Here is a 16,560-nt window from a genome sequence, read left to right as displayed (position 1 = left end):
GTTTTAGAATAATAATCCAATATTTATCGAGAGTAATACTAAGAAATACGAAGTCTGATAAATACACTCCCAAAAGATCTGGGGTCACGAGTCTAGAGCCTCTAAAACAAACTGAATAATAATAACTGAACGAAAATACTCAAGTCTGGAAATGTATATAGGAATAAAAACTTAAATAGGAAGAGTAGTCAGGTCCTGCGAACGTCAAGCAGCTACCTCAACAACTCTGATAAGCTCTGGAAAACAAAGACTGCTCAGCTAAGCCTCCGGTGCACCTGAATCTGCACACAAGATGCAGGGAGTAGGGGTGATTACTACCGACTCAGTGAGTAATAAGCATATAAAATGTCTGAAGATAAGAAATCCACGAAATACCACAAAGAAAAGCTAACACTAACAGTCCTACACCTTACTACGAACCTACAGCAAACAACTTCAAATATAACAGTCAAGTAAAAATGTAAAGATGCAATGCAATGCACATGAACACGCTGTGGCGTACAGCCCGATCCATTTAACGTCGACGGCGCTTACTAGGGGTGTGTACAGACTCCGGAGGGGCTCTTTCAGCCCAAGCGCAATATAATCATATCATTCGCTGCGGCGTGCAGCCCGATCCATACTCAGTCCACAATATGCATATGAGTCACATAACAGATCCAATTAATTTTCCAATTTCCAATTTATTAAGAAGAATATACTTTAGATATTTAACTTCAGGAAAAGTGACTTAGCGTTTCATAACAGTGATTAAACACAGGACTGAGATCAATGATTATACAAAGCATGCTATCACAATGACATTCATCCTCTAAGGATGCTACAGATCGGCACAGGGCCCCAAACACGGCAATAAGCCCAGATATATTCAATACAGGGTGCGTATCAGTCGCCAATATAGAAACATTCTTGTTCGGGATGGATTAAGTCTCAATCCCCAGTCATAACTAATCCCGCACCTGCCATGGGGTGCGAGTCACGCCCTACAATAGCGTCACAATGTGATAAGTCGGGGTTTCAAACCCTCAGGCCATCATATACACCAACTACTCACCTCTAACCGGCCGTAGAATGGTCCGCAATGCCTTTTCCTTTCGTATCGACCTCCTCGCGCGTCGAATCTAGTCAAAATCACAACGAATACATAAATATGGGGTAAAGAAACATAACCCAATCAAAAATACTCGAAAAGTACTAAAATTCACGAAGTTGGTAAAACCCGAGCCCCGGGCCCACTTCTCGAAAAATTTCGAAAATCACACCAACGGATTCCTCGTCTCGCCACGAGTCCGTACATATAAAGTTCATCAAAATCGGAGTTCGTTTGACCTTCCAAATTCCACTTTTTCATCCTATTTTTCTCAAGCCCTAACTTAACCCATTTGATGAATTTTCCACCATATTCATGTAATTTCTACCATAAACTCGAATATTTAGGCCAAGGAACTTACCTCCAAGTGATTCTCAGTCAAAACCCTCGAATTTCCTTGTCCAAAGCTCTTAAGAACGTCAACAATGGAGGAAAAATATGAAAGGGTCGCGGATGAAATATTATTTTAAAACCCTTCTGTCCAGGTATTTTACTCTACGCGAACGCGATGGTCCTCCCGCGTTCGCGATGACCAAATTACCACTCTTCCAAAAATGCCCTTCGCGAACGCGGCTTCATCCACGCGAACGCGAAGTCCTGGGTCCTTCACTTACGCGAACGCGATCCTCCTTTACGCGAACGCGATGGTTCACCAGCTTCCCCTTCGCGATCGCGAGGCCCCTAGACGCGAACGCGGAGGCCAAAATTCCTCTCCCTCAAAATTCCTCTACGCGAACGCGTTACTCTGCATGCGAACGCGATGCATCAGCTGCTAATACTACGCGAACGCGATCGCTTATACGCGAATGCGATGCACCAGGCCATCAACCCTACGCGAACGCGAGCCTGCCTTCGCGAACGCGAAGGCCAAAACAGGCCTGCACTGCTGCTGCATTTTCTGCTACAAATTTCACAGTTTAAACTCCCTGTTAGCTATCCGAAATTACCCCGAGGCCCTCGGGACCTCAACCAAATGTACAGATATGTTCTATTACTTCATTCAAACTTGCTCATAACATAAAAACACTATCATAAACACCAAAATCATCGAATTCCCACGGATTCAAGCCTAAGTTAAACTAAAACTTCCAAAACTTGCATTTGATGTAAAACCCGACCTAAACACCTCCGAATGATCTGAAACTTTGCACGCATATCCAAAATCACCTAATGGAGCTACTGCAACTCTCGGAATTCCATTCCGACCCTCGGATCAAAATCTCACCTACCATCCGGAATTCGCCAAAATCCAACCTTAGCCAATTCAAGCCTAATTCTACACCGGACCTCCGAATTCAATTCGGATTGCGCTCCTAAGTCACAAATCATCCCCCGAAACTAGTCGAAGCATCGGAAATCCATTCCGAGCCTTCTAACTCATAAGTCAACATTCGGTTGACTTTTCCAAACTAACCTTCTCATAAAGAGACTTATTGTCTCATTTCAAACCGAACTCCATCCGAATTGCTTCAAATTTTCCAAACACATATAATGAAACATATAGAAGCATAAAACGGGGAAAACGGGGCGGTAACTCCCGTAACATCGGGTCGGGTCGTTACAAGATCCAATGAAAATATTAAAGCACATATGAGCCAATGATGACAATTTATGCAAAAATGATGTTTTCTTTTCAAGTCTGCTTTCAACCGAGGCGCCAAACTAAGATGTGAAAGATCATGCTTGTTGCAAGAAAATGTCAGACAAATACTATTGAAACTCGCATCGATGATTAAAACAAATGCGTTATTTTCTTATTAAAAAAATATGACATATGCGAAAGTAAGGATAATCATCAATAGAAACATATATATTTACCTTCCAAGATTTTGGTAAGCATTTGCAACAAAAAAGATAGAAATAATCAAAACTTGATTTTTCTTCCTTATATATCTCACATAAGGTGTCCTCTAATATAGATCCAGAACATAATCCAATTAAAGCGAATAATAGAGATACATACCTTTCGTCTTCAAGCTTTTGAGTATTGCCCAAAATGTTTCATGTGCAGAAGTGGCCTCAAAGTTAGATAACTTTCTTGGTCTTGAGTGAAGCATTAGTATTCTTACCAAGAAAGTACTATTACACACATAATTCACTTCAATAATAATCTAAGACGCATATAGGCATGAGTCAAGATCGTACGATATCAATATAATCACATGCTTTCTTGTCCTAATATCTTATGCAAATGACATGGTTCATGCAAGACATGTACTCAGGCTATTTAAAGTCTCTAAGTCATGGATAAAAAATAATACCAAATAAAATAACAATGTGATGTAGCTAGTGGACTCGAAGGGGATATAGATGGCAAATATGCATATACTAGGTTATACTTTACTAAACCAATAGCTGAATATATGCAGCGAGAAGAACTTGAATAAACCTTAGTAATACCAGTCGCTCTTATAGATCATACGTCGTATTTCATTCATCCTCTATGAATATGTAAAAACTTTGAAGCATGTTCCTCGACCAGCCAATACGCAAACATCTTTAATCCTTTTTATGGCTGGACTAAGAAATTCCTGCAAAACAAATTAGTTTGTTTTTGGTACCCAAACCTTTTTGGGTCCTTCATGGTTAGTAGCTTGTATAATTGGAGATACATGTAACTGTTTAGGTCTCCAAACAAATTTTGATCTATCATGACTTTTGGCATAATTACATGCAAATGCCTTATGTCCAAAATTACCACAGTAGTAACATGTAACAAAAGAAGTAGAGTATTTACCAGCAGGTGCCTTAGTCGACTTGAAGCTTTCCTGAGTCGACTTGTTTGAAGTAGGGCGTCTACTAGTAGATCCCTTGTCAGTCAACTTGGAGTTATTAAGAAAATGAGCCCGCTTGTTTGGTCGATCAAAATGGTAACGGGAAGATATGTGCAAACTATTCATTTGTTGCGAAGTTCCACATTTTCTTCTTGAAGTAAGTCATTTTCAACCTGATATTCTTCGAGTAGAATATCCCACTCTTCCTTTTCCTTTTTCAACTTGTTATATTCTTCAAGTTGGGTCTCCAGGTTTTTCTTCTCCCGTTTAGTCTTCATGAGCTCATTACGAATTTTTCTCATATCTTCTAAAGCCTGTTCTATGATACTTTGAAGTTCATTAATTTATCAAAATCATGAAATCTTACCTCACTTGTTTCACTTGGGGCCATGACGTAGTTGCTTGTAGATTCCTCATGATCGTTGTCTGATATATCTTCATCACTCCAGATACCAAAAGATTTTCTTTTCTCACTTGTCTCACTTCGTGCCATGAAACAAAGGTTGAAAACTCCATTATGATTTTTATTTGGCATATATTCATCACTCCATACGCTGGAAGATTTTTTCTTTCGATTGCCCTTGGATAGTTTCCTTTTTAGTTCTGGACAGTTGGCTTGGATGTGACCATAATTTCCGCATTTTGTAGCACTTTCTGTCATTGTTTTTCTGCTCACTTATTTCATTACCTTTTCTAGAACTTGAATTGACTCTTCCATTTTTCTTGCTTCTTCGCGTCGTGTTAGAGACAACTCTAGAAAATTATGCAATATCATCTTCATGTTTGTCTCCTTCTTCTTCGGCTTCACTTTCAGACTCAGCAATAGTTGATTTAGAAACAACACTCTTTTTCTTCTCTTCATGTCCATGCTTTTTGAGATGGGTTTGCTCAAAGGCTATAAGGTCACCACGAAGTTCATCATATGATAGTTTGTCGAGATCTCCATACTCAAGAGCAACAACTTTTGGTTGCCATAAGGTGGGTAAACTTCTTAGAATCTTTCTGACTTGTTCACCACTTGAATATGGTCTTCCAAAGGATTTTAGATCTCCAACTATTTTGCTAAATCAGCCAAACATGTCTTCAATGGATTCATCTTCCTTCATTTGAAACAACTCATAATCACGAATCAGACGGTTTATCCTTGTTTCTTTTACTTTATCCGTACCTTCATAGGTAACTTCAAGTTTATCCCACATTTCTTGGTTGTGTCACAACTTGATATTTTCTCAAATTCTTTTCCGCTTATAGAATTGTATAATAGATTTTTTGCCTTTGAATTTTTCTGCACAATCGCCATATGATCATCAGTATAATCATCAATATCAAGGGTTTCAGTAGATACATGTCTTTTCTGGTTTGGACTGCAGGAGAGGAAAGTCACCCTTCTTGATGACTCGCCATACTTTGACATCATAAGAATTGATAAAAGCTTCCATTCGAATTTTCCAGTGAGTGTAATACTGTCCGTTGAAGTATGGTGGTCTTAATGCAGAAGTCTCCTCTTGGAGTAAGGCTCCGATAACTGTGTGTGCTGACATGATCTTTTCTCACTTGCTGTTAAGCAAAAGTAAAAATGTGAGACCTGCTCTGATACCAATTGAAAGTACAAGAGGGGGAGGGGGTGAATTGTAGCCTTTTTTAAATTTCTAGTCGACTACTCTTCAGACCTAGTCGACTTATGCAGAGACAGCCTGCACAGAGCTGTTAGTCCTTTCGATTTAAATAAGTGTTAATCACAATAAATAGTAAAGGAACAGAATATAATACGAGAGCAATAAAGTAAATGACACCGGGAATTTTATACTGGTTCGGAACCAATGTGGTATCCTAATCCAGTCCTCTTGGGTTGCAAGAGTGTTATCTTTTGGAGCTCTTTGTAAATTGAATTGAGTACAGCCTTTGTGATTTTCAGCGATCACCACCAACACTGACAGGGTTGGGTTTCACTCGCTCACCAACAACGATCCTTTGGTTTTCACTCGCTCACCAACAACGATCCTTTGGTTTTCACTCGCTCACCAAAGAAACGAACAATGACACAACCTCTAGGACACACTGCCTCTCCAATATTTTTCTGTCTCTCTTCTCTCTTTTGGGTACACAGTAAATCTACTAGAGTGAATTACCATGCTTGTTAAGAGTAGAATAAAGAACTTGTAGATGTAGTTGGATAGACAATTGTATAGAAGGATGCATGTTTTCTTCTTTCCCAGGCTCTCGCTTTTATAGTCTTCAATAGCTCTGACCGTTGGGCTTGATTTTGCTGACCCCTTGATTTCGATAATATTCAATCAGAAGATTTTCTCCTTGATTGAGTAGATACCAAACGTGACTTCCTATTAATTCCTTTGCTCAATTCCATTTGCACCTTCAAACTAATTTGAAATCCTTCCACCAATCACTGATTTATTGGAATTTATTCCTTATATCTTGTACTTATTGATTGATGATGTGTCTTGCCAATGGTGTCAAATATATTTCCAATTTGTTGATATTCTGGACTCCATGCCTTAAGTTCATTCGATTTCTTTCCTTGTGAAGTAGACAGTATTATTGTGTATCCATAAAATGAGATCTTTCTATTTGAAGTGTTGTCAACCATGCACCAGTATATATTGAATTTTTCTTCCTTGAAAGAGCTTGGTGATTCTCTGCCTGCACATTCTTAAGTAAGATCCCTTGATTTACTCCTTCCAAGATATAGCTTGTAGTAATTCATTCAACAGCTTCCTTTCTTTAGTATTGTAGCAAATCTAGCACTGCCATACAACACTTGTAGCAAGAATATCTCTTTCCTTCTACATGATATATTTTTGTCAGAATAATTATTCTTCCACTTGAACTCTTCTTCCATATGTACAAGTATTGGCTCTTATTTAGATAACCCAAGAGAATTTCAAGATCCTCTTCCTTTGACTTTGGATGAAGACCCCAAAATAATTTCCTTTCTTGATCTTGGGAAATAATCTCTTTCCATAATATAGATTGTACTACATCCATAATATATTTTTTTTCCATAGAAAATATATTCTTCTTCTATTGGAAATATTCCTTTCTTGATCTTGTAGACTTTTCCATATAGTATCTGCCAACGGCCGTATGGCATCTATCCATCCATGCTGAAGTTTTTGAGACTGAGGGCTTCTTGCACAAAATAATAGATCCTCTCCATGATTTTAGCAACCTTCCTTTAAGAACTTTCCTTCCATAATTTCCGTAGAGTCTTCTTCTGATATTGTAGTAAACCATTCAATATTTGATATAAGACTTTCAAATAATCTTCCTCGATAAATTCATCACATGATATTCTCTTTCCCATATTTGTTTTGATCTTTACCGGAATCTTCTTTCTTGAATAAACCTATGCAAAAATAAGATTACCACAAGTAAATGTTCTTTGATTAATAATTATGTTGGTTTGTTAACATTAAAATTAATACGTGAAACCTTGAAATTGACATAGCCGGGGCCTTGTTGCCAACACTTCCATACTACTCTTCTGTTGTACTTAGAGACTTCGTAGACATAGTGTGGGTGGCGTATAATGTTGGGTAATGAACTAGAAATGTTGGTATTTGGCAAACATGTGTAATTATGAATATTTGATATTTTGAAAATTGTAAAATGAATATCCTTTGAGTTATGGAATTGGTGTTGATTATGAAATCCTTTCAATGTTTAATTACATCCCCATCCTATTCATGGGCTAAGATAGAAAGCATACATCAAGCTTGCTTGACTGGGTTATCTCGGTTGAGCGTCGGTCACGCTCCCCGAGGTCGGGGCGTGAAAAGAGGTTTGACAACAATACCCCAAGGGGTGCAGTCAGTTTTGATGGTGCCGGGGGACTGGTAGCGGATCTGGGAATGACAACGGGAATGACCCTTCAATGCCGAGCTCATGAGGTTTATACGAGAAATGAACAAACGAATGGATCAAAACGTGAAGGAGTTTCAAGCCCGAATGGATCAAATTTCAAGTGTACCGGCAGTTTAGAAAGGCCCAGATTCAAAAAAATACACGCAATTGCCATTTAAGCCGAGCACATCGCTAGAGTTAATTTCGAAAAGGTTCAAAATACAGGACATACCAAAATTGATAGGACTTCAGACCCGCAAGAGCACATCACTACCTACACTACGGCTATACAAGGGGATTATTTGGCTCAACATGAGATTGAATCGGTCTTACTGAAAAAGTTTTAGTGAAACACTCACAAAGGGGGCCCTGACGTGATATTCACTCTTACCTGAGCGTTTAATTAACTATTTTGAAATGCTTGCAGATTCATTCATCAAAGCCCATGCTAGGGCAAGAAAGGTTCAAGCCAGTAAGGCAGACATATTCAGGATGCGCAAGGCGAGTTCGAATTGCTGCAAGAATTCGTGATCTGGTTCCAGAAAGAGCGGATGCTGCTACCGGCTATACCAGATGAGTGAGTAGCGAAGGCATTTACAAAAGGTTTGAACCTACAAAGCTCCAATGCCTCCCAAAAGTTGAAGGAAAACCTGCTCGAATTTCAAGCAACCACATGGGCAGATGTCTATAACCGTTAAGAGTCAAAAATAAGAATAGAAGACTATTAGCTAGGGTTCCCTACATCAACTAAAGGATAGGAACGAGACAAGAACCAAGACAAGTATAAAAATGAATTCGATGCATATCGGCGATCTTCTAAAGGTCGTTTCTTGCCATATCAAAGAACCGAGAGACACAACAGCAAAGGTTTGGTCATTGGACTGGTTTTTTCCCGATAGAAAAATCGACTGTGGCCGGAACAACATGTCATTTCAAGAAAAAGAGGTACCAGGGACACGGGACTCCACATATCCTAGGTTATCAGATTATAACTTCAACATAAGCTTAGTGAAGTTTCTATTGGCGATGAGGAATATCAGTGAAGCACGACCGAAGTCAATCAGATCCGATCCTAGCTAGAGTGATCCCAACTTATGGTGTGAATATCATGGGACTCACGGCCAAAGAAATGGGTATTGCCAGCATTTACGTGAAAAAGGTGGCGATATTATTAAAGAATGGCCATCTTAGGGAGTTTTAAGTGATCGAGCCAAGAACAACTAACGCCAAAGCCGGGACAATACAGAGCCTTCGAAGGCGGCAGAAGACTCCCCCAGTTAACTATCAACATAATTTTCTAAGGGAATGAAATCAACGGTGTAACCTTCTCGTCGGCCAAGAAAATAAAGATATCGGTGGCTCACAACAAATGAATCTGTGAAGTCACAGAAGATGATATCATCTTTACGGAGGATGACGTTGGTGGACTCATTCTCCCACGTAACGATGCTCTGGTAATCTTTCTTAATGTTTTAGATTTCAAAATTAAGTGTGTTTTGGTTGACCCAGGAAACTCAGCCAACATCATCCAATGGAGAGAGTTGGAACAAGCAAAACTGACCGGAAGCATCATACCGGCAACAAAACTCTTAGTTGGGTCAACTTGACAAGTGTGATGACCCGAGGTGAGATCCTGCTGCCCACGAACGCTAAGGGGGTAACCAAAATTCAAAGTGGTAGATGACGGTGTTGCACCCTATTTGCACTAGTCAAAACAAGATTCAACTTGTGATTTCTCTATTGTTGATGAAAGAGAGTCGCCACCTAATATTTAAAGGTATACTAGGGTACCTATTTAATTAATAAAGGTATATTCTTTATTGGTCTGTTAACCGGTGAGATTATGGGTAAAGGTTCTTGTTCTTCTAAGGGGAAGGTGTTAGCCACCCCTTAAAATCTACGTGAGGTAGCTCCATAGGACTTAGACTAGATTTGGACTAATTGTTTGTACTATATCTGTAACGACCTGGCCGGTCGTCTCATGTGTTACCGCTCCATTTCCCCCATTCCTGCTTCTTCTTGTCTTGTTTAGTTGTATTATGTGCTATCGGGTTGGTTGGCTCGGGTTCAGAGAGGTTTTGGTAAGGTTTGAGACACTTAGTCTCTTTTGAGTAAGCTTAAGTTGGAAAAGTCAACCGGATGTTGACTTATGTGAAAAAGGGCTCGGATATGAATTCCGATGATTCAGATAGCTTTGGGAGGTGATTTGGGACTTAGGAGCGTGATCGGAATGTGTTGGAGGTCCGGAGTTTAGGCTTGAATTGGCGAAGTTGAAATTTTGGCGTTTTCCGGTTGATAGGTGAGATTTTGATATATGGGTCGGAATGGAATTCCGGAAGTTGCAGCAGGTTCTTTGTGCCATAGGCGATGTGTGTGTAAAATTTCATTTTATTCGGACGAGGTTTGATGGACTTTTTGATCAAAAGCGGAATTCGGAAGTTTTTGGAACCTTAGGCTTGAATCTGATGTTGTTCGTGCTTTTGGTTGAGGTCCCGGGGGCCTCGGGGTGATTTCGGGTGGTTTACGGGAGATTTTGAGTTGGGTTTGACAGCTGAAGTTTTCTATTGCTGTCATAACCGCACCTGCGGCTAGGGGACCGCAGGTGCGGGCTTGCAGAAGCGCCCAGAGGGTCACAGATGCGGAATTGGCCATGGAGAGCTGGAACCGCTGAAGCGGCTATTCGAGCACACCTGCGATAGCGCAGGTGCGGGTGTTTGATCGCAGGTGCGGAATTGGGATTTTAAGTGAAAATAGCATATGCGGTGCTTTGGCAGCAAATGCGGTACCGCAGGTGCATTATAGGGACCGCAGGTGCGAGAAGCCTGGGTCAGAAAGTATATATATTTCATCCTTCGCGAATTTCAGCCTTTCTTCACCATTTTTAAATCGATTTTGGAGCTTTTTGGGAGATTTTGAAGAGGGAATTCAAGGGAACTTCGTTGAGGTAAGATTTTTTAACATAAAACTCGTTTCCATGGTGTTATTTCACGGATTAGGCTTGTAATTTATGGAAATTAGTGGTTGAACTTGAGAAAAAACTAGGGCCTTAAATTGGAGACCTAGAATTTGGGATTTGAGGGGTCATTTGTGGTAGGATTTTGGTAAATTTGATATGCATGAACTCGTGGGAAGATAAGGATTCCATTGATGTTAATTTTGTCGGATTCCGAGACGTGGGCCCGGGGGTCGGGTTTGGTCAATTTCGGGATTTGTTTTGTAATTTGATTAATTTCGTATGGGTTTCACTCCTTTAGCATATATTGATGGTTATGAACTGATTTTGGAAAGATTCGACGCGTGTTGAGGCCAACTCGAGAGGAAAAGGCATCGCGGACTAGAGTTTGGACCGGATTGAGGTAAGTAATGATTATAAATGTTGTCCTGAGGGTATGAAATCCCGAATTCCACTTCGTTGTACTATTTTGAGGTGACGCACACGCTAGGTGACGAGCGTGGGATTGTGACTTGGTCCGTCCCGTGCGACTATTATGTCGCGTATTTTACTTGGAAACTATTTGATATTGTTATATTTTGGAAAATATTATTGTGTTTGGGGCTAAACGCCGTGTCTGGGCCTTGTGCCGATTGTTTGGACCCTTAGGGGCTTTTACTACTGTTTTCCTCACTGTTTTAGTTTAAATGTTTACACTCAGTCATGCTATGTTCTTACTGTTTTCATAACTCGATTTTATTCACTCCTTTCGATTTCATAAATGATTTTGAGCCGAGTACTTGTTTTACTGTCAGTCCGAGGGGCTTGAGTGAGATCTGATTGAGTGAGGTCGAGGGCCTATGTTGTGAGGATATTGTGAGGCCGAGGGCCTGATGGATCTATGCCACGAGTTGGCTTGTTGTTATAAGGCCGAGAGTCTGATTTGTTATGCCACGAGGTGGCTTGGCTATAAAGAACCCCTCCAGGGGTCTGTACACCCTCAGTGAGCGCGGGTACCCAGTGTGAGATATGATATTGCCCGAGGGGCGGTTGTTGTTCATGTTATTGCCCGAGGGGCTGATACGAGTGATTGTGAGATAGCCCGAAGGGCTGGTTCTGTTGGTATTTTGCCCGAGGGGCTGATTTATGTTTCTCTCCTTTTCTCCCTATTTTCATCACTCCTTTGAACTACTGAAAGATGTTTTAAAGAGGTTTTCACTGAACTAAGGTGTTTTTATGAGTTTCTACTGTTTTATTGCATTGTTCTGGTTTATACTGCTTTGCTGTAGCATTATGCTGTGTTTTACGTGTTTTCTTATCGCTCAGCTGTCTTTACTTTTATTACTTACTAAGTTGGCGTACTCATATTACTCCCTGCACCCTGTGTGCAGATTCAGGAGTCTCGGGTCACGCTAGCGAGGACTGATTTGCTTTCCAGCAGGCTTGTTCGGAGTTGACTAGGTAGCTACTCGACGTCCGCAGCCTAGTGCTTCTCCTTCCTATCTTTATTTCACTTGTTCTAGCTTTGTATTAGACTATGTTGTCTTTTCGGACTCTTAGACAGATTTTAGATGCTCATGACTGGTGACACCCCGATGTCGGGCTGTGTTTGTTTCCGCACTATTCTATTCTACTCTTTATTTTGGGATTTATAGCTTATTAATGACTTAAAATGAATTATTATAATTGCTCAGTTGGTTTGGGGGTTTGTGTCGGCTGGCCTTATTTCACGATAGGCGCCATCACGACCGGGTCTGGTTTAGGGTCGTGACAATATCTTAAAAGAGTGTAGCTTACCATGTATTAGGACATAATATCTATAAAGGAAAAGTATGTCTTAAAGAGGGTGGATCGTGAAGAAAAGTTTTAGGAAAATAACGTTAGTATATATAAACTTGAAAAAAGACTTTGAAAAATGAAGCGTTTGTCATGAAAGTGTTCAAAAGAAGCTAGGTTAATGCACTGGTTTCCTAAATCATGGAAATTCATGTTATTCTAATGCGATGAAAGTGTTATGAAAATGATCCTAAGATATACCTTGGTTTTGAAGTAGAAAACTATTTAAAAGCCTTTGTTTTAGGGCATCAACACCTTAATCTTTCGAAATAGTTGATTACCTTTTTGGAAAATTAAAATCGCGACAGTTCTGACTTTTCCTTTTGAAAGAGAGGCTGCCACCTTTGTTAAGCCTTTGGTCTTCAAAATCTTTAGGAGAAAAGTTAGCGAAACATAATAAAATGATAACAACTCATGATTAGTGGTTATAGAACTAACTGCTAACTAGGACTTCTTTTTAATCCTAAGTTCTTTAAGTCTTGCTTAAGTTATTTTTATGAATTAAAAAAAGATTAAAATAAATATTCAGTCCAACATGTGCTTGTTATATACATATAAGACGTAACAACAGGAAAAACAACAATGAATAATGACATAGTGCAAATGGAGAATAAGGAAAACAGTAAATAAAGAAGCGAAGGGAAACAAGTGACTCTAGGAAGTTTGGGCTTCAAAAGGCAGGCCCAACACTAAATAGGGACGGGCGACGACAGACTTTGAACCTTATGCGACATAGCAAGGTTGGATTTAGGCCTGAGTTCTTAAAGAACTCAGCAGGCCCAAATCATTGTACATGCCCAAAAATAAAGGAGAAGGTCATTATAATAACAATATTGTATACATATCTATATATAAAATTTGCAAAAAAATAAAGACTAAAGAGAAATCACTGACAGTGTTTAAATGCTAAGATAATTATACTAAGCAAGGATTGAAAGAAGAGGTCACTGATCGTATCCAAATGCTAAGGGAATCATCATAATGTGGAGGCCGTGTATATTGAATGATCCATATTGATCACCTTTCATTGCCATTAAACATCAAACCAGAAGAGAGTAACAAGCAATGAATCAAGGGCTAAGGAGAGAATTCCACTCAAGGTCGATGCCCCCCCTTGAATCCCCCAATACTTCAAAGTTCCCAAGGGTCTCAAGGCCCAAGGCAATGCTTGTGCCGGGAAGAGCAACCCAACCTAGAGTTAAACTCTACCCTTAAATGCCCCTAACCACCAACAACTTGTTCTTCCATGCAGGTTTGAATGCCAGTGAATCATTTCCAATGCAAACCAAACACTATGACATTTCCACCACAGAAGCACTTATAAAGATCAAACAGAATGCCATATAGGCATATGGCAGTCTATGCATATATATCATTACAACCATATTCAGAACTAAGCAGTATTTAACACATGAAACAGTTCCCAAAGGGAATGTTTCCAAACATACTTATCATGCTATGGTTAGGGGAATCATACACATGATACCAAACATCCTGAAGGCAGAAAGAATATAGTTCTAGTGTGTAATGACTTAGAGGTGTGTTAGTCTTAACGACACTTGATCATATTAGTTGCAGGTCGATTAAGCCTTGGTCCTTAAATGTACATAGGTGAACAATCTGAACAGAACACTTGAGGGGTATTGTCAGGGGTTAAGGATAGCAATCACAATAAGATATATTCATATCACAACTAGGATTGGCAAGATCACAAATTATAAGTAGCACTTTTGAGGATATCAACAAGTTTACAAATCTAATCAGAATCCTTAAGAGTGCTCAACAAGTTTTTAAATCATTAAGTGACACATCTATATCCTTTGAAAGCCTTAACATCAAAAACAGTCTTATTAAGATGGAAGCAGGCAGTCATTTTTAAGCAGTAATGACAATGTACTTTTAGAGTTGAGACATGTATGCTTAAGGGAATGCAATAGAGATTTCAAGAGTAAGGTAAGTACACATGTGGTCAATCCAACATGGATATTGGATGGCACAGGGTCACATGCACTCACAGAAGAAACTGAGTAGGGATCAAGCCATAACAGAGTTACCATTAAGGCCATCATGTATGAGGTTCAAGAAAATAAAGATGTTATCAAATAAAGGGAGCATGCTGAATATGTTTGGGATTTTATACTTTGGGCATAAAGAGGAACTTAGTCTCAATAAGTGATAACCTCAAAATCATGCAATATGAAGATCCAACTAACATCAGTATGCGTGCTTACATATCATTTATCAGTTTAATCTAACAATCAATAGAATCATAGAGATAGATAAAGAGATGAGAGTAGACTCAAAGATCATAAATAATATGTCTACCATAACAACAATCGATCCTTACCCAAATGGAATTATACTACATCATATTAAGAGAAAACAATGTGAGTGATGAATGATGTTCAAGACAGGATAAACCTCATGCTAAATATGTTTAGCTGAGAAGCATAGATTGAACATGAATGTTTAGACATGAAGGAGTCCTATTCAACATCCTAACATAAAACTGATACTTGATTGTAGTAGATATGATATTAGCATAGTTCAGAAGAGACAGCTTAGTCATGATGGAATACATACTAGAACAGTAACTCGGGTAATTAAGAGAGTTAACATGATTATTTTAATAAAAACTATTTCACATAACAAAGCTCACATATATGATTATCAATTAATGTAGACTTAAGACTTTCACAGTAATGACTCAGAGGTTGCTTCAAATTAACAAATGCCCATGTGAAGAAAATGAACACCTTAAACAATTGAACATATTTCAACTAAGCAATGAAGGATTGAACCATCCATCTTAGTTAAAATCATCAAATAACAACTTCTAGCAGATAATAGCATACTACAATAAGCAGGGTTATTGTGGTAGGCATGAAGATCATAATAGAACATTGGAAAAATCTGAAATCAGGTTAAGTATAGGAAACTACAAAGTAGGGGTGGGCATAAAATTCGAAAAATCGAATTCTGAACCGAACCGGATTAATTTGGTATTTCAGTTTTAGTTTTTTTGGTATTCGGTACAAAAATTGCGGTATTTCGGTAGTTCGGTACTGTATACGGTATTGAGTTTTTAATATTTTGGTATACCGAAATACTAAAATATTATAGTCCAAGCCCAACTCTATTTTTATTTTCCATCCCAATAAGCCTAAGCCCACACCCCAAGCCCCCTAATTCCCTAATCCCTTAGAGGCTTAGAGCTCAAGCAGACTTACGGACAGTCCAGTATCTGGCTATTTTCTCTTACCCCCTTTCCCTTTCTATTTTCTAACCTAGACTACTCTAAAAAATTCCAACATTGATGTTGCTGCCGAAACTGCTCATATCTGTGCCCTTCTTAGAGACACCTGAGTTTACTATTTTGTGTTCCTTGTATTTTATAGGTGGATTGATTCCTTATTATGCTAATACTTACAAGTTACAAGCTAACAGATTGATTTTATAGCATGCACAGTGCACTATGAATTGCTAATAGACTATTTTGTTTCAAATTTAGAATTCTGTACCATTTTTTTAGAGGATACAAAAACAGATCATGAAAAAATGAGGTCTCAAAGCAGCTCTTGATGAAATCAAAGCAAAAGAGAAAATACATATATGTGCACATGCGTGTGTAGGAAGAATACATGCTAGCATCATCTAATCATGAGCACAGAGGTTGAATTCTCAGCAGAAAATACGTTAGGCATAATCTTGGGAGATTTGAAAGACTTTGTTATGATACTGAAATCGTACCGAACCAAATAAAAAATACTGAACCGTACCGAACTACTTTGGTACAGTATTTGGTATGCACAATTGATATACCAAATATCAAAGTACTGAACCATAGTTATTAAATACCGTACCAAAATACCGAACGCCCACCCCTACTAAAAATACATATTAAGGGATTTAATTATACAAGCTATTTGATTCAGGGCGGTAGTAACCAAAGTCATATAATAACTCAACCAATCTAGCTTGAGATCCACAAGATCATAACAGTCAACCACAAATCAGTAACAAATCATCATGAGCTAGAACGAACAGTCATAAACTAGTGACAAACA

The sequence above is a fragment of the Nicotiana attenuata genome, unplaced genomic scaffold (assembly GCF_001879085.1).
Source record: "Nicotiana attenuata strain UT unplaced genomic scaffold, NIATTr2, whole genome shotgun sequence".
Classification (NCBI taxonomy): domain Eukaryota; kingdom Viridiplantae; phylum Streptophyta; class Magnoliopsida; order Solanales; family Solanaceae; genus Nicotiana; species Nicotiana attenuata.
Note: the sequence above shows the minus strand (reverse complement) of the source record.